The sequence below is a fragment of the Cherax quadricarinatus genome, chromosome 73 (genome assembly GCF_038502225.1).
Source record: "Cherax quadricarinatus isolate ZL_2023a chromosome 73, ASM3850222v1, whole genome shotgun sequence".
Taxonomy (NCBI): Eukaryota; Metazoa; Arthropoda; class Malacostraca; order Decapoda; family Parastacidae; genus Cherax; species Cherax quadricarinatus.
Window position 1 is genome coordinate 9,937,944 of NC_091364.1, and position 18,443 is coordinate 9,956,386.

Genomic DNA, 18,443 nt, shown 5'->3' on the forward strand with positions numbered 1-18,443 from the left:
TGAATCTAACGAAAAAAATATATTTCGTTGTGTTTCTTTATTATTAAATTATTGTGAACTTATATAAAATATATTTAGTTGGGTTAGGCTAAAATAAATTGTTCTTGTTATAATAAGGTTAGGTAAGTTTTCTAAGATTCTTTTGGTGCTAAATTATAAATTTTTACATCTGTATTAATGAAAAAAGTATCTTTAAACGTATAATAGAAAATTTTAGAAAAGACTTAATTTTAAATGAGTTCTTGCTAATTGGCCAGTTTTGCCTATTCGGCACGATATATATATATATATATATATATATATATATATATATATATATATATATATATATGTGTGTGTATATATATATGTCGTGCCGAATAGGTAAAACTTGGGATTTTTGCTTAAATAGCAACGCTCTTTTTCTTGCCAAATAAGACAAGCTAAAATTTGTGTATGCAATAATTTCGCCAACATCATTCTGAACCTAACGAAAAAATATATTTCGTTGTTTTTGTTTATTATTAAATTATTGCAAACTTGTCTAAAATATATTTAGTTGGATTAGGCTAAATTAAATTGCGTTTGTTATAACAAGGTTAGTTAAGTTTTCTAAGGTACTTTTGTTACAAAATTATTAATTTTTGCATTAGTATAAATAAAAAAAATATATATTTAAACGTATAAGAGAAAATTTTAGAAAGGACTTAATTTTAAATGAGTTCTTGTAATTGACCAATTTTACCTATATATATATATATATATATATATATATATATATATATATATATATATATATATATATATATATATATATATATATATATATATATATATACACACACACACACACACAATAAGATCACAGTAAACAGGTGATTTCAGAATATGGAAAACAACCACTGTGAAAGAATAGACAAATTCCAAGCGGTTTCGTGACTAATATTATCGAGGAATAAATGTTCCTTGATAATGTGAGTAGTCACGAAAGCTCTTGGAATTTCTCTATTCTTTCACAGTGGTTGTTTGGCGCATATATATATATATATATATATATATATATATATATATATATATATATATATATATATATATATATATATATATATATATATATAATTTATACATTGTCTCAGTCCACAGCAGAATTCGAACCTGCACATTTTGCATCAAAGTACTTTAGCCAGATCCCAGATAAGTATGGGCGCCTAGATGGTCATTCCTGTACCCCGAAACACCAGGCTTGTGATAAGTTATTTAATGAAATACTGCTACATGCAGTGAAATTCTAAAGATATTTTTGAATGCTTAACAATTCGGAAACTGGTGGAAATTTATTGAACTAGATTACCACCGTCGGTTTGTGTATATATTTAAGTGTTGTGTTGACATTGAGCGAGAGTCGTATGAGACTAAAACGAACCCTCTAGGAATCCTTAAAGGAACCATGAATTTGGTGTAGTATTTTAATAGATTTAGGCCTCAAGAGTATTGAAGAGAAGTTTGAATCATTAATAAATAATATTAGAATTGATAAAGTAGCCATTGGTTTATGTATGCTTTCCATGGTTTGGTGGTCTGGCATTACATTAGTGGTGCAGGTATTGTATGGTGGTTTGGTAGTCCGGTCTATCAGTGTGGCAGTGTTATTATGTGGGGACTGTAACATTGTGCTGGTGGTGTGTTACTGTAGTAATGTGGTGGTGTGGTACTGTAGTAGTGTGGTGGTGTGGTACTGTAGCAGTGTGGTGGTGGTGTTGTGTGGGATTTTGGATAAGATGAGAACATATGTGGGCGATGGCCCACATATGACCACTTCGAAAACATAAGAACATAAAGAAGGAACACTGCAGTAAGCCTACTGGCCCATGCGAGGCAGGCCCAAGTCTCCTACCGGCTTAAGCCAGTGCCCCAACCTAGTCTGGTCAGGTCACATTCACTTAAGGAAGGAGCACGGCATCTGACCTAGTAGCACAAGCTAGTCAGTTCCAGCTCACACCCACCCGCCCCCACTCGTGTATGTATGTAACCTATTTTCAAAACTACCCAATGTTTTAGCCTCTATAACGGTGCTGGGGAGTTTGTTCCAGTCATCCACAACTCTATTACCAAACCAGTGCTTTCCTATATCCTTCCTGAATCTGATTTTTTCCAACTTAAAATCATTGCTGCGAGTCGTGTCTATGGTAGATATTTTTAGCACGCTGTTTACATCCCCTTTATTCCTGTTTTCCATTTATACACCTCAATCATATCTCTCCTAATTCTACGCCTTTCTAGAGAATGCAGATTCAGGGCCCTCAGTCTATCCTCATAGGGAAGATTTCTGATGCATGGTTTCAACTTTGTCATCCTCCTTTGTACGTTTTCCTGAGCATTTATATCCATTCTGTAATACGGTGACCAAAACTGTGCAGCATAATCTAGATGAGGCCTAACCAAGGATATATAGAGTTGAAGAACAACCTGAGGACTCCTATTATTTATGCTTCTTGATAATGAAGCCAAGGATTCCGTTCGCTTTATTGCGAACACTTATGCGCTGCAGTACTATAAGATGGCGGATGTAAGATAGGATAGTACCTACCCGGCTCATATACCTGGAGCCTGTGACACTGTTGACGTGACTGAGGCCGGAAACGCTGTCCGTAGCTCAATCGCTAGCGCACTCAGCTCACACACTGAGGTCCGGGGTTCGAATCTCCTCCGGTACGCCTGGAAAACATTAGGGACGTGTTTCCATAAGACACCTGCTGTCCCTGTCCCTGTTCACCCATCAGTTCAAAATGGGTACCTGGGTGTTAGTCGACTGGTGTGGGTCGCATCCTGGGACAAAACTGACCTAATTTGCCCGAAATGCTCAGCATAACAAGCGGCTTTCTATATAGTAGTATGTCAGCTAGGCCTGCATACCATGTACTTGTAGTAAATAAAGATATTATTATTATTATTATTATTAAAGAGGTGAGAAGAGAGAATGCTCGAAGCCTCACTCCGTCTGCCGGACTATGGGTGAGCGACATGAGGCTAACACCCTCGTGGTTTGCTCCACCCGTTGACACGGCACGAAACTCGTCAAAACAGTCTTGTTCTTGACTGTCGAGTCTCTGCTTGACACACGTCGCCTGAAGAATATTCTTCAGGCAGGTACAGGTAAACAGATTCGTAATAATTCACGGCAGGGGCATTACGGGAAGACCCCTGGTTGTCTTCAAGAGGGAGCTGGACAGATACCTAAAGACGGTGCCGGATCAGCCGGGCTGTGGTTCGTACGTTGGATTACGTGCGGCCAGCAGTAACAGCCTCGTTGATCAGGCCCTGATCCACCGGGAGGCCTGGTCGTGGACCGGGCCGCGGGGACGTTGATCCCCGGAATTCCCTCCAGGTAGACTCCAGGTAGGTAGGAATGAAGTCTTACGCTAGTACGCAGTTCTTCCTGGAGATTTCTAGTACATATGGAAAACGTACCCGAAACCAGTCACGAAATGTTTCTGCTCGTCAACGCAAGGTGCCACTGATGTCCAGTGTGGACACCGCCCGGTTCGTTACATTACCAAGCAGAAGACTCGCTGCAATCTGCCCTTCCAGCCACTGCAATCCCCTTTCAAGAGATGTTCTGCTGACAAGTCTACAGACTTTCGATGCCAGTATTTGCCAATGGCTACAGTCAAGGATTACTGATTCAGTTAAATGAGAGCTGGAGGGAATAATGCCCCTAACTAAATTATCAAGTTCGAGGCAAATTATTTTGAATTTGTAATGGTCTGGGGAAACTGCAGTTCCCAGGCTAACACATGAGTGTACAATCGAGCGGAGACTGTCGTAAGGAGGGAAATGGTCTCATGACGCCGATGAGACGTACGTGTATCTATGATCAGTTTGCAGTCTTGCTTGGTAATGGACACGTAAAGCTGAGCTGTTTGTCGTACATTCAGTCTTCATCTCCCCACAAGGAAGGTTCCTTGACGCTAGTGAGGGGCTCTTGATCTAAGGAATTGGATCTGTGCTCCGGTTCCCTGAATTGAGTCTGAATACCTTCCATCCCCCCACATGCGCTGCATAATCCTACGGGTTTAACGCTCCCTCATGATTATAATTATAATCAATCTTCATCTCCAGATAACAATGAGTGAGAGATTAATATAGCCCCTTTACAGGGGGCATCTGCCCCAGGAGGTATATTTCCCCAGGGGGCATCCATGTCTCTGGGTTGGAGGAATAATAATTTGCTCCACAGGTGTGATACTGTAGTAGCGTGGTGGTGGTGGTGTACTGTAGTAATGTAGTGGTTGTGGTGTGGTACTGTAGTAGTGTGGTGGTGTGGTACTGTAGTAGTGGTGGTGGTGTGGCACTGTAGTAGTGTGGTGGTGTGGTACTGTAGTAGTGTGGTGGTGTGGTACTGTAGTAGTGTGGTGGTGTGGTACTGTAGTAGTGTGGTGGTGTGGTACTGTAGTAGTGTGGTGTTGGTGGTGGTACTGTAGTAGTGTGGGGGTGTGGTACTGTAGTAGTGTGGGGGTGTGGTACTGTAGTAGTGTGGTGGTGTGGTACTGTAGTAGTGTGGTGGTGTGGTACTGTAGAAGTGTGGTGGTGTGGTACTGTAGAAGTGTGGTGGTGTGGCACTGTAATAGTGTGGTGGTGTGGTACTGTAGTGGTGTGGCACTGTAGTAGTGTGGTGGTGTGGCACTGTAGTAGTGTGGTGGTGTGGCACTGTAATAATGTGGTGTGGTACTGTAGTAGTGTGGTGGTATGGTACTGTAGTAGTGTGGTGGTGTGGTACTGTAGTAGTGTGGTGTTGGTGGTGGTGCTGTAGTAGTGTGGTGGTGTGGTACTGTAGTAGTGTGGTGGTGTGGCACTGTAGTAGTGTGGTGTTCGTGGTACTGTAGTAGTGTGGTGGTGTGGTACTGTAGTAGTGTGATGTACTGTAGTAGTGTGGTGTTTGTGGTGGTACTGTAGTAGTGTGGTGTGGCACTGTAGTAGTGTGGTGGTGCGGTACTGTAGTAGTGTGGTGGTGTGGCACTGTGGTGGTGTGGCACTGTAGTAGTGTGGTGGTGTGGCACTGTAGTAGTGTGGTGCGGTACTGTAGTAGTGTGGTACGGTAGTAGTGTGGTGGTGTGGTACTGTAGTAGTGTGGTGGTGCCCGGATCCTCACCCAGTAGGGCCTCACGTGTCGTTATTGATTAATGCTCGGGAGAGAAACACCGGAATGCCCTCCCAAGATGGTGCTGACGTACAGGGAAGTGCACCCCTCTCCGCATTCTCCATTGCCTTCCCTTCCTTTTGTCTCTCCCTTCCGTTTCTTATGTGTGTTTATTTTCATTCTTGTCAGTTCCTTTCTTCAGTTGGTCATCCCTTTCCTCCTTCCCTCCCTTAGTTTGATTAAAAAATAGCAAACTTTCAACTATTCAAAACGGAATTTGAAAAGTTCATTCAGACTGTTCCTATTCAGCCGTGCTGTGGTGCAGCATACTGTCATCAGCAAGCACCTCATCTTATGCTTGCTGGCCCATGGCCGGGCTCAGAGAGTAGATATCCTCTCAAAATTCTTCAAAGGTTTATCAAAGGTCTGGTACAAGACCGCACCACGTAGGCGATGTGTCCTGAATCACTAACTGGTAACAGGGCCAAGAGTAGGTACGGCAAAGTTCAAGAAGCCAATAACCTATAGAGGTTTAGCTATTACCTCTTATGGTGTACAAATGTGCTCACCCTGGCTTCTAGAAACTGAAGGATAAAAGTGAGCTAACTCTTGCCAAATAACAATGTCCAAGCTGATCAAGCCACAATATCTTCACTTCAGTTGATGCCGATATTCAAGGAAAGTGTTTTGTTTATGTTAGTAACTTAGCCCTTGACATGCTAAACAATTTCTCCGAAGCTGTTATCATCTATTCTCTGTTCGTCGTTACAAATTGTGAAAATTTAAACACAGTAGAGGAGTAGAAAGTGGAACAAAATATTCAGTATGATATGCTACGAAATGTTTGACCGGGAACAATTTTGTTACATTATGGTGTTTGCATTATATTGTATTTCTGGCAAAGCTAAACCTGGGTGGGTCATCCAAAGCAAAAAGTGGTGGAGACTCGATCGTGGCGAGGCCTCGGACCAGTTAGGCTGTTGGTGATGGCTTGGATGTTTACAACGCCTGTTTTGTACTGACATCTGTCTCCTGGTTCCCTCCCCTCGCATCTCCAACAGCTTCAACTTTTTTTTTTTTTTTAACACTGGCTGTCTCCCAGTGAGGTAGGGTGACCCGAATAAAATAAGAAACACTTTTACCATCACTCACTTCATCACCGTCTTGCCAGAGGCGTGCCAGCGCTACCACTCAGATGCCCCTCCAAACTACAACATCCCCACCCGTCCTTCAGAGTACAGTACTTCCCATCTCCAGGACTCCAAGTCCAGCTAAATGGTTTCCCTGAATCCCTTCATAAATGGTACCTTGCTCACACTCCAACAGCACTTCGTCATGAAAAACATTTGTCTGCACTCCAGTCTAACATGTTCACATGTCTGTTAGATGTCTAAGCCTCTCGTATACAAAACCTCCTATACCTTCTCCCTCCAGCCTTTCCAAGAATAACCCCTACCTCTTCTTCCCTCCACTACAGATTTACACACCCTCCAAGTCATCCTATTTTGCTTCAGCCTTCTTAAATGGCCAGACTATCTCAGTAGCCCCTCCTCAGCCCTCTGGATAATACTTTTAGCAATCCCGCACCTTTTAATCTCCTAACTATGAATTCTGTGCATAATATTTACACCACACTTCCCTTGGACATGACATCTGTACTGCCTCCAGCCTCCTCACTTTAACATTCACAACCCATGCTTCGCACCCATATAAGCGTTGGTACGACTGTGATACATTTCCCTTTTTGCCTTCGTGGATAAATTTTTGTCTTCACAGATACCTCAGTGAACCGCCCACCTTTTTCCCCTCGTCAGTTCTATGGTTCACCTCGTCTTTCGTAGACCCATCCGCCGACAAGTCCACTCCCACATATCTGAATACATTCACTTTCTCTATAATCCTTCGAATCTGATATCCAGTATTTTATTACCTGATTTTTCTGTTGCTCGCATCACTTTGCTCTTTCCTATGTTCACTTTTAATTTCCTTGTTTTACATACCCTCCCAAATTCGTCCACCAACCTTTGCAACTTCTCTTCAGACTCTCCCAAAAGCATAGTGTCATGGGCAAACAGCAACTGTGACAACTCCCACTTTGTATTAGATTCTTCATCTTTTAATCCTGCACCTCTTCCCAACACCTAACAACCCCAGCTATAAATATTTTCACACATCCCTGTCTAAGGACTATTTTTACTAAAAAAATATTTTTCCTCTTTCCTACATAACCTAACCTGAGTCTTACTATCCTCATAAAAACTCTTATCTGCTTTAAATAGTGTACCAACTTTTCCATACACTTGCAACATCAAATAACCTGCACATAGAAGAGAGGAGCTTACGACGACGTTTCGGTCACAGTATTGTCTTTTTTGTTATTCTTGCAACATCATCTACATTGCTACCTTATCTAATAAATAAAGGCACAATACCGTGACTGCTCCACCTCTGTTAGTGTGACTTTGTCAATGGTCCAAGTCGGACCGAAACGTCGTCGTAAGCTTCTCTCTCTTATGTGCGGGTTATTTGTGTACCTTATCTACCTTATCATATGACATATCGTCTTCAGTCCTATAGGCACAAGCACTGATGTTTGATGGATTCCTCACGTCACCTCTGCCACTCATTAATTACTATTACCAACTGTGTTTTGTTCACTAAATACCACTATAGCCACTTAAGCAGATGGCCTGTCCAACATTCTCTCCTGTTTTATTTTCGTCACTTAAATATTTTAGGAATTGCTTGTCTCTTACATTTATTTTTTCCTCAGGGTTAAATATTTTCTTAATCATCATTCTAATATTTTTGCCAGTATACGTGGCAATAAAACTGATCTATGATTTAGTGCTTCGTATTTCTTTTTTTTTGTTGTTATTTAGGATCATAAGTAGCAGGCTTTCATCTGTTTCTTAGTTATGTATATCCTATTTACATTGACTTGTAATCTTTGCAATTAAGGTTACACAGTCTCTCTCTGGTGCTTCTCGCAACACCCAAGGTGATGTAACCTCTGATCTCTCTCCTTTCATCTTGGCTAAATTCTTTAGGAGTATTCTCACTTAATTGTCGTTGAAATTTGATGGAATCTTTCTGCTTGCCACTTTCCTTGCTTCTGGCATCTCTTGATTCTTCCGTAAAAGCTCCTTTGAACCTAATATTAATTTTTTTTTCACATAATTACCATAGTTTGTCGGTTCACCTTTCTTGAGTCTTATTACCTGGTCCTATAATGCTGTTTTCCTTATTTAGCCATCCATCAGATTGAACGCTCTTTAATTAAGCCTCTCTTTTCGAATTATCTTAATACTTTAATTCCCCTTGCTTGGTCATTCCTAACTTTCTGCTTAGTTCCTGTTTTCTGCCGTCTATCTTTTTTCTTTGTTTTCCATTATTCTTTGCTCACTACACTATCGTGTAAACCATGGGAGAAGACACACTTCTTGTTAACAACTTTCTCATACTTGCTGGTATAAAACTCTTAGTAACTTCACAAGTCATCCACACCTTGGAAAAGAAACTATAGATGATATTTCTTCTTAGGGATGGGACCATACCAGAATTTTTGCCGATGCAGATACATAATTTTAGGCTGATACCGATACAATGAAAATTGGTCGATACCCCCCAAATACTGACTACTTTGGTATACACCTTCTTTTTTTTGTAGTAAAGACCCTGGAGTATTGTTAAGTCACAGCTGTTATTTGTAAATTATTCCAGCCAAGGTATTGTGATTTTTTTTCTGTAGCTTCCTGTAATATCTTTAGTAACCTCTGCCATCTCATGTACTACTCTCATGCACTTTATTTTCCTTTCTCACTGTATTTCATTCAGGAGCTCTTTCATTTCTATGTAATTACTAATAGTGTGTGCTTTCCTCGCCTCACTCTGCTGTTGCTTCTCTTCATCCTCAGCTCACAAAGTTGGCTGGGGATTGAGAGTGAAGAGTGTTAGGTGAATAAACATGAAATAGTGTAGTGTATATAGAGGAAACTGTGCGGGTTGAGTAAACAGTGAACGGGTAAATAAAAATAAATGTGTGAGATGTATAGAGAAAACAGTTTTGGGTGAATAAAGTGGATGCAGTGGGGAAAACAGAAAACAGTTTGGGGAGAATAGAAGAAACAGTGGGGAGAATAAAGAAACAGGAAAGCCAATCGTTGTAAACAACTTCACATATAATCCGTCTAGTAATTATCAGGTCAAGGGGATTATCAGCGAAAAAGAAAATACAAAAAATACAAATTAGCCTCGATCTGAGGACTAAGTAAAAATTTAAATTAGCCTTTTGAGCAAAGGAGAAGCCCTCACTCAGAGGAACATGGTGGAGGCGTAATTGATACGGTGATGAGAAATAAAGGAAAGATGGAGGGAAGAGGAAGAGGAAAGAGAACGTAGGAAAGCAAGGAGGATGGAGCAGATGAAGAAAGGAGAGAGTGGAAGAGTAAAGTAGTTGAGAGAGGGAAAGAACGGGATAAGAATAGTGAAGAGAAGGAAAGCGAGAGAAGCGGATGGACGAGGATAGAAAATAGTGAAAGATGAGGGAATAAGAGTGGAGGGGAGAGATGCAGATGGCGGTGACTGTGTAGATTCGATAGAGTTCAGGAGATAAAAGGAATGATCTTAAGAGCTCTTGAATATTATACACACAAGGGTGGTGGAGGAGACGCACACGGTTCATAGCAGGTTCACCAACAGCAACTTAGTAAATTGAATACATTCACAGTGTGCTCCTACGCTATTCTATATGATGGTTATATAGTGCGAACAAAAGCTGTTTCCCTGTCATAATCTGTCACACAGGATGGGTCAGGTTACATTTTGGGAACAGAAGCTATATTTCTCTTTCGTATTCCACGACACAGGGTAAGTTACATACATAGTTGCAATCTGTCAGCCCGTGCTAGGAGACGCAAATAAATATGGGGGGGGGAGACTTGCGTAGGTAAAAGGCCGTAATAGATTGAATTGGAGCACCGTGGTACGGTCAAGACACGCACATAGCAGAGCAAGACTTCGTTAAGACAACGTTTTACGTTACTTGGAATTTTTGATAAATCTATCTGTCACTTGTTTTTTTTTTTATTCATTTCTGTCTGCAGTACGACCTTCAGCCAACCAACGGCGCTTGAGGTGTACCTGAAGTTGACTTTCAAAAAGCTTTGGTCATGGTCCGGGCTGCGGGGGCGTTGACCCCTGGGACACAACATGTATACTCCAGGTATACGTTGGATTGCGTGTTGCTATCACCAACAGCTTTACTGGTAGAGCCAGGTGGACAGGTTTAGGACCGGGACGCAGAGATGATGGTCCTCGGAATCATTACCAAATTGGAACCTGAAGATTGTTGCCAGGATTATCAGCCGTACTGTCCTGGCCTAGAAGAAGCCTCTGCTGATAACCCGAACAGTGAGGCCGTTGGTGCTCGCTCCACCCAGTCGGAAGCAAGCTTCACAGCCAAGCCGATCAGTTCCCTGTTGTAGACAGTATGTTGATATTCCCCTATTGTTTGTTTACTTTTTTTTTAACTTCGGTTCTTTTATGCTTATCGAGTGTACCTGTTTTGCATTCGGTTATTCTACATTGAGCTAGCGGACCGAAGTTCGAGCCTCCACTCTCTCTGCGCTGAATGATCCACACGGGTTTACAGCTTCATTTAAAAGTTTTGACGAGATTTTGATGAATAAGTGACTATACAAGGACACCACCACTAAGATGTGTCTGTCTGGTATATGCTGATAGATGAACTTAACACTGACCGGTTTCCAGCTCTTTCTTTACTGGCATCCGAGAATCAGGCCAGGCTACCCTGGTGATCAACCAAGCTGTTGATACCAGCAGGCCTACATAGTCATGAAGAATTAAGGACTAATCCATAAATTGGAGATTAATCTTCATTCCACGTTTCGCTCTTTCCTTAATCATCAGGTCACGGTTTGATCGTGACCTGATAATGACCTGGTGATGGTTCCGGGAATCATCACCTCTTCGACCTGGTCTTAATCGAGACCTCCAGGTTGACAGTGGTCAGACAGTGTAGGTGCTTGTGGCTTGTAGTCTGACGTAGACACATCAGGAACTTGTGAAATGTTTTCTTAAGTCCTTTAATAATTTTCAGCATCATTTCTGATAACTATTGGTATAAAGTTGAAGGGTCTTTGCACCACCGGGTGACAGTTATCTTTAATAATGGTTAGATGTTGTATAACTTGTGGGTTTATCGCTTCCCCATGATTGCAATACTCTTGTGCCATCCCTGCTTTCTACTGGATGTCAGAAGCTGTGAATATAAGCATTAGTAAGTTTGGCCGGTTTCCAGAAGCACTAAAGGCTAAATTTAATGTAAAATTCAATATAGGTCCAGCATGTGCATCAATTCAGCGGAATGTCAGAATGTTGATATATTGAACCAGAGGCACTTGGACGTTCGGCGTGATGTTAACTCCCAGCAGAGAGAGACAGACAGAGAGAGAGAGAGACAGACAGACAGACAGACAGACAGACAGACAGACAGAGAGACACAGAGACTGACTGACTGGGAAAGGGGAGAAGGGATGGATAGATGTCAGAACGTGGCACTGGTGGTGTTGGTGGAGGAGCCAGTGGTTCTTTCAGCTAGTGTTGACTGCATGAAAGATGCACATGTTGTGAGTTTGTAAGCCGCGTCGACTCCTGCTGGCGGGGAATGGCTGCCTGCTTCAGGTGAGATGCGACCCCATGTGACGGAGGCATAGAGGCGTAACTTGCCCTCCAGCAAAGGGTTACACCTATATGAGTTTTCTTTATCTTCATTTCTCTGCTGCAAAAAGGAACTAGGGTCTCTAAGGAGCTGGGATCTCCAAGGTGCTGGAGACTCCTAGGAGCTGGAGGTCTCCAGGAGGACCTGGAGGTAATAGTGTGGTAGAATATATCGACACTATGTAAACAAAAGACAACATGAGGGATATGGCATATTTGATTTATGAAGACTTTTCGTCCGCCTAGTGAACGAAACTTCCTCGTAAGTAAAATGACATGACCTATATACTGTGTATTTTTACACAAATCCACATGGAACTGATGTATACAAGCAGAGAGGAACCTTGTTGAAATATGCCAACGAAGACTTTGTTTAGAACTGGGTCACTGGCACTTGTGTTAAGCTTGTTACCTGAAGTTAACTGAAGACAATTCCAGTGGCTTAGCGCCCCACGGGGCCAGGTCCTAGACTAGGCCTGGTTGATGACCTGGTCAATCAGGTTGTTGGTACTAGCCTCACGTAGTTGATCATAGGCACCACAGCCCGGCTGATCAGGAACTAACTTCACCTTATGCAGTTAGCTCTTAAGACAACCAAGGGTCTGAATATGATAATGATATACAATACCGAGAAGTTGATAAGTAAGACACATGTGCAACAGTTAGGTATCTTTATTCCGAAACGTTTCGCCTACACAGTAGGCTTCTTCAGTGTGTGTGTGTGTGTGTGTGTGTGTGTGTGTGTGTGTGTGTGTGTGTGTGTGTGCGTTTGTGTGTATGTGTGTGAGTACTCACCTATTTGTAGTTGCAAGGGTTGATTCATAGCTCCTGGCCCCCGCCTCTTCGCTGGTCGTTACTAGGTCCACTCTCTCCCTGCTCCAAGAGCTTTATTGTACCTCTTCTTAAAGCTGTGTATGGGGATCCTGCCTCTACTACATCACTCTCCAGATTGTTCCACTTCCTGACTGGAGAAATACTTTCTAACATCCCTGTGACTCGTCTGAGTTTTCAGCTTCCAGCTGTGACCCCTTGTTGCTGTGTCCCATCTCAAACATTCTGTCACTATCTATCTTGTCAATTCCTCTAAGCATTTTATATGCTATGTCCCCCCCCCCACTATTCCTCCTGTCTTCCACTGTCGTCAGGTTGGTTTTCCCTAACCTCTTCACGTAGTGTGTGTGTGCGCGCGCGCGCCTGTGGGGGGGGGGAAGGAGAGGGAGTGAAGGGGATGTTATTTTAGTGTATGAGAAAAATAGCTTGCTTTAAAACTGTGTAGTTGTATTGGAAGTTTGTAGCAGTGTCAGCTTGGTCCCTTGCACCTACGCCCGAGTCAGCTCGTTAGTGGTCATTTTTCTTGCGCGCTCACGCGCGCGCGCGCGCGCACACACACACACACACACACACACACACACACACACACACACACACACACACACACACACACACACACACACACACACACTCTGCTGAACCAGTAGCAAGTACCTCTAACACAAAATTCGGGTTTTAAGATTGTCAAGACAAAGATTATTGGGTCGAGCAGCGGTCAAATGTTCAGTTACCTATAAAACACAAATAACACGCAAATAGGAGACAGAAGCTGATGACGACTTGTGAATGGTCCAAGTCATACCGGAACGTCATGAGTTCCTCTCTATGTTAGGGTTGTGCGTGTATTGTTCTAGTCACAGTATTGTGCATTATTCTTCCTTCTGCATTATCTAGTTGTTTTCAGGGTGTGTGTTTGGGGGGGAGTAAGAGTCGAATTATAGTTCCTGGTCTGCCTTGAAACTCCTTATCAACGGGCTTTGCGGGTTTCTGATGACTAGGGCTTCGTCATACTCTAATATTAAACTGTGTATAATGCTTACAAGATCAACATGAGATTAGATTACAGATCGCTCCTGCGTCTGGCACTTGGTTCACTCTTACATTACAAAATAACTATGTAACATAGCCTATGCAAAAACATTCGACAAGTTTAATCATTGTGTTAATAGTGAGCAGTTAGATGGTTGTTCGCTTTACTGATTAATTTGGCCAAACAAAGTAAAATCAGAGGCCTTCCAAAGGAAATCTGTTCCACAAGGCACAGTACTCTCCTTGATTCTCTTTCTCAGTCTCTTATCAGACATGAACACAAATCATGGTGCTGTATCATCCTTTGAGTACGATTCTAAAGTTTTCTTTTACTGTATTTTATTCGGTACTTTCCCACTCTTTCTCACTTGTTTTAAGCCTCCCTTTACTTATATTTTCTCAGATTCGCACTCATCCTCAACTTACCACTCTTCTCTCTCTCATACTTGCACGATCCTAACATTCTCATCCTCCACCTTTTTTCTCTCTTTCTTTCTGTTTCTCACTCGTATATATTTGCAGGATCACAATACTTTATTTGTAACCTGTTACTTCTTCATTGTTGTGTCTGCCTTTCACCCAGGCTGCCTGTTGTTTCCTGAGTGAATAGGTAGATATCGCCGTGTGCTTCCCAGATTACCTGTTTGTGATTATTTACAATTACAGGAGCAAATCTAGGTAGCTATATACTGCTAGTTGAAAAGAGGCAGATGGAAGGAGACTTGCCCATGGATAGAAAGCAAAAGCTTCGTTGGAAGCCTGTGGCTGAGTTACTGGTGGGTTAGTGTGACGTGTGAGCATAAATACAGTGTAGCAGGGATGAGTGTGTGTGTGGAGTGCACATAACAGTTGGCAGCTGACACAGTCGACGACCGTATAATTTCAGTGTCGTGCGAGAGGATAAGGCTGTCAGTAAAACTGCTGTTTTACCATTTTATTCGCTAATTTAACCATTAAGGAGTAACAACTTTACATGAAAATCTGTGTACAACCGTTGACGTCTCTGTTCCTCTGTTACAGATGGCCAGCTTGACGGATTTACCAACAACAGAAGGTAAGTCACCAAGAGTATATTTATCAGGGAATGAAAGAAAAGAATCTTGGTGTTAATGAAGGGCTCTTGATCCAAGGAACTGAACTTACCTTCCCCTCCTTCCATCGAACTTGATTCCTTCTCATTACCCAGGCACGGTACGACAATTACGGGTTTAGAGCTTCCCCATCATAACATAAAAATGTTCTGGACGTTTGGCATAATAAACAGTTGTTTCTAAAGGAATTTTCTTGTATGTAATTTGTGGTAATGACATTCAGTGCTCAACGGATAATGTTACATTAGCGTGCGCGGGTTGTGTTCAAGTTTGTGCGTATGTGTATATACAAGCATGAAAACAGCGTACTAAGAATGGTTTAGTGTCAAGTGTGAACAATAACGTAGTGTTTCTTCCTCTTTTCTCCTTCCTTCACCCTTCCTTCCATTCTTTCTCGCATCCTCACTCCCTTAACCATTTTTTTGGGGCTCCCCCTTCTCCATCCTCCCCTATTAACTTCCTCTTTATTCCCTTCTTCATTGCCTATCTTCCCTCCCTCCTTTCTTCTCTTTCGTCTTTCCTCTTCCCTCCTTTCTCTCTCCTCCACTTCCCTGCTACTCCTTCCTCCCGTTAGTGTTTTACTTGAAGTGTTAATATATGTTTTTATAAAACATTCATAAAACATAAAACGACTTGGAGGGTGTATAAATCTGTAGTGGAAGGCGGGTAGGGGTCGTCCTAGGAAAGGTTCGAGGGAGAGGGTAAAGGTGGTTTTGTTTGCGAAGAGCTTAGACTTCCAGCAAGCGTGCGTGAGCGTTCTCGATAGGAGGGAGTGGAGGCAAATGCTTTTTATGACTTGACGTTCTGTTGGAGCACACGCCAACAGCACGTCAAGGCATAAAAACCATTTGCCTCCACTCCTCTCGGATTCAGGGAAACCGGTTAGCCGGACTTGAAACCAGGAGATGGGAAGTACAGTGCCTACACTTTGAAAGAGGAGTGTTGATATGTTGCATATTTTTTAACTGTAGTGTAGGTTTGGCTCTGGCAAGACAGTGATGGAGTGAACGATGATGAAAGTGTTTCTTCTTTTTCTTGTCACTCTGCCTTAGTGCGAAACGAATGTAGTTCGAATGATCAGGTTGAAAAAAAAAAAGGTTTATTGTTAATTTAACGTTGTTAGGTAAAAAGCTCCGGGAGAGCGAAACGTTGCCACAATAAAATGTCACATTAGTTGCAACTTGTGTTCATTTACTTAACATATTGTGGGTAATTCTACCAACATTAATATAATTTAACTTTATTTGAAGGGAAGATGTTGAAAATCTTTGGACCCTTTATATTGATCTTAGTGCATATGAACCCTGCTTTTTATTGCACCGCTTATTTTCCAGGAATACATGTACTCCAGAGAGTACATGTACTCCAGAGAGTACAAGTTGGTGAATTATGAGCATTCAAAGTGATACTTCAAGTGAATGTTCTTTTTTGTTGGTACTTCTCTTGCGTTGTATATTATTAACACTTTAGATATACGTGTGAGTTATTTTCAAAACATTTTCATTTCTTCATAAATAATTTACCAAGATCAGCATCGCTTTTATGACTCGTTACTTTCATATATTTTTAAATATATCCTTTTGTTTATTCATTATGTTTTAGGCGTTAAGTATCTAGAGATACCTTTTTCGTATTGATTCTTGCTTTATTGATGAGCTGATTAAGACATGTGCAACAGTTGGGTATCTCTCTTGATGGAACGTTTCGCCTACACAGTATGCTTTTGAAGTAAGATACAGAAGCAGCACGTATAGTAGTGAAATGAAGATAATGTCAACAGTCCATCAACCTTAGAGAAATAATGTTTGAGGTGATTAGTCCCACAGCCTAGAGAAGAGATTCACCTCCATGGTCTGAAACGATATCCTAACATGGTATTCAACACGATGAACTGCTCTACGAGGCCTGAGGATTCTTTTGTTATTCACTTATATCCCGTAAACAGTGTCATATCGTACATTCATCCATTAAGTAGTTTTAGATGTCTTTGTGTTACTGAGAGAGATGATGTAGGTAACAGCTCTTAGCTTGTCAATAAAGTTAGGAATCCTTAACCTAACCTTGTCAAGGCCTGTGTAAAGAGAGAGAGAGAGAGAGAGAGAGAGAGAGAGAGAGAGGCAACATTCATGCCCGGCTGCCATAACACTGCTTTAGAGCACAGTTGACTACTGCATAATGACTGCCTTGTTTGTCCTCATCTACATTCATAAACTCTTAACAACTTTCCGCCCTCCTCTCTCATTTGGTCTTTTATTTTATGCACTTTGTGCATGCTTGAATTCCATATTTCTCGTGTATTTGGTTTCAGCGAATCTAGTATTTCTGTTGCAGGTCAGTACTAAGATGCGCAGTAACAGTGAATAACGGTCACAAATATGAAAGAAGTTGCTCAGGAATAATTTGTAAAGTATATATATGGTCTTATCAAAGGCCAAAGGCTTTAATAAGTACGATCGTGCAATAGTACACAAATTGCGTGCAAGAGGAACAAATGGAAAAGTGCGCAGATGGATATTTATTGTTTTAATAAATAGTACCCAAAATGTAATAGTGAAAAGATAGAAATCAGAGTCTGATTAATGAAAAACTTTGTTTCCCTAGGCATAGTACTCGCCCAACATCTCGTTCATGCTTATATCCGATATAGAGGCATAAATCATAGCACCGCATCATCCATTGCAAACTACTAAAATCTGTATGCAGGTGAAATTTCAGACCTGGAGAACGTACAGAGAAACTTAAATGCTCGCTTAGATTTAGTCAAGTAACTAAATTACTGAGAACGTTTGAAGTCCCTGGATCTGTACTCCTTGGAACGTAGGCGAAACATATACATTATTATCTACACTTGGAAAATTCTAGGATTGACTCCAAATATGCACATGCGAATCATACCCCATGAAAGTAAGAGGCTTGGCAGTGTGTGCAAAATATCTCCATTGATAAGCAGGGGTGCCTGAAGGATACCTGAAGGACGCTTCCTAGGGCCAGTGCCCCCGCGGCCGGGTCCCAGACCAGGCCTCTTAGAGATTCAAGGTCTGAGTACACTAAGTAAAAACTCAATAAGTGTCCTTAAATATATATATATATATATATATATATATATATATATATATATATATATATATATATATATATATATATGTGTGTGTGTGTGTCATGCCGAATAGGCAGAACTTGCGATCTTGGCTTAAATAGCAACGCTCATCTTGCCATATAGGACAAGCTAAAATTTGTGTATGGAATAATTTCGCCAAAATCATTCTTAACCTAACGAAAAAAAATATATTTCACTGTGTTTGTTTAGTATTAAATTATTGTAAACAAATCTAAAATATATTTAGTTGAGTTAGGATAAAATAAATTACTCTTCTTATAATAAGGTTAGGTAAATTTTCTAAGATTCTTTTATTGCAAAATTATAAATTTTTACATTAACATTAATGAAAAAAATGTATTTTTAAACGTTTAAGAATTTAAAAAAAAGGACTTGATTTTAAACGAGTTGTTGCTAATTGACCAGTTTTACATATTCGGCACGATATATATTTATATCAAACCATACCCCCGGCCGGGATTGAACCCGCGGTCATAGTCTCAAAACTCCAGCCCGTCGCGTTAGCCACTAGACCAGC

At 41.2% G+C, this 18,443-nt stretch overlaps 1 long non-coding RNA gene across 1 annotated transcript in view; it reads left to right on the forward strand.

The window, feature by feature from the left end:
- Positions 1–18,443, forward strand: part of LOC138854898 (uncharacterized) — a 167,713-nt gene that overhangs the window by 100,972 nt on the left and 48,298 nt on the right. Inside the window, exon 3 of the long non-coding RNA XR_011394057.1 lies at positions 14,738–14,771. This is a non-coding gene — a long non-coding RNA (uncharacterized lncRNA). The remainder of the gene's footprint in view (positions 1–14,737; positions 14,772–18,443) is intronic.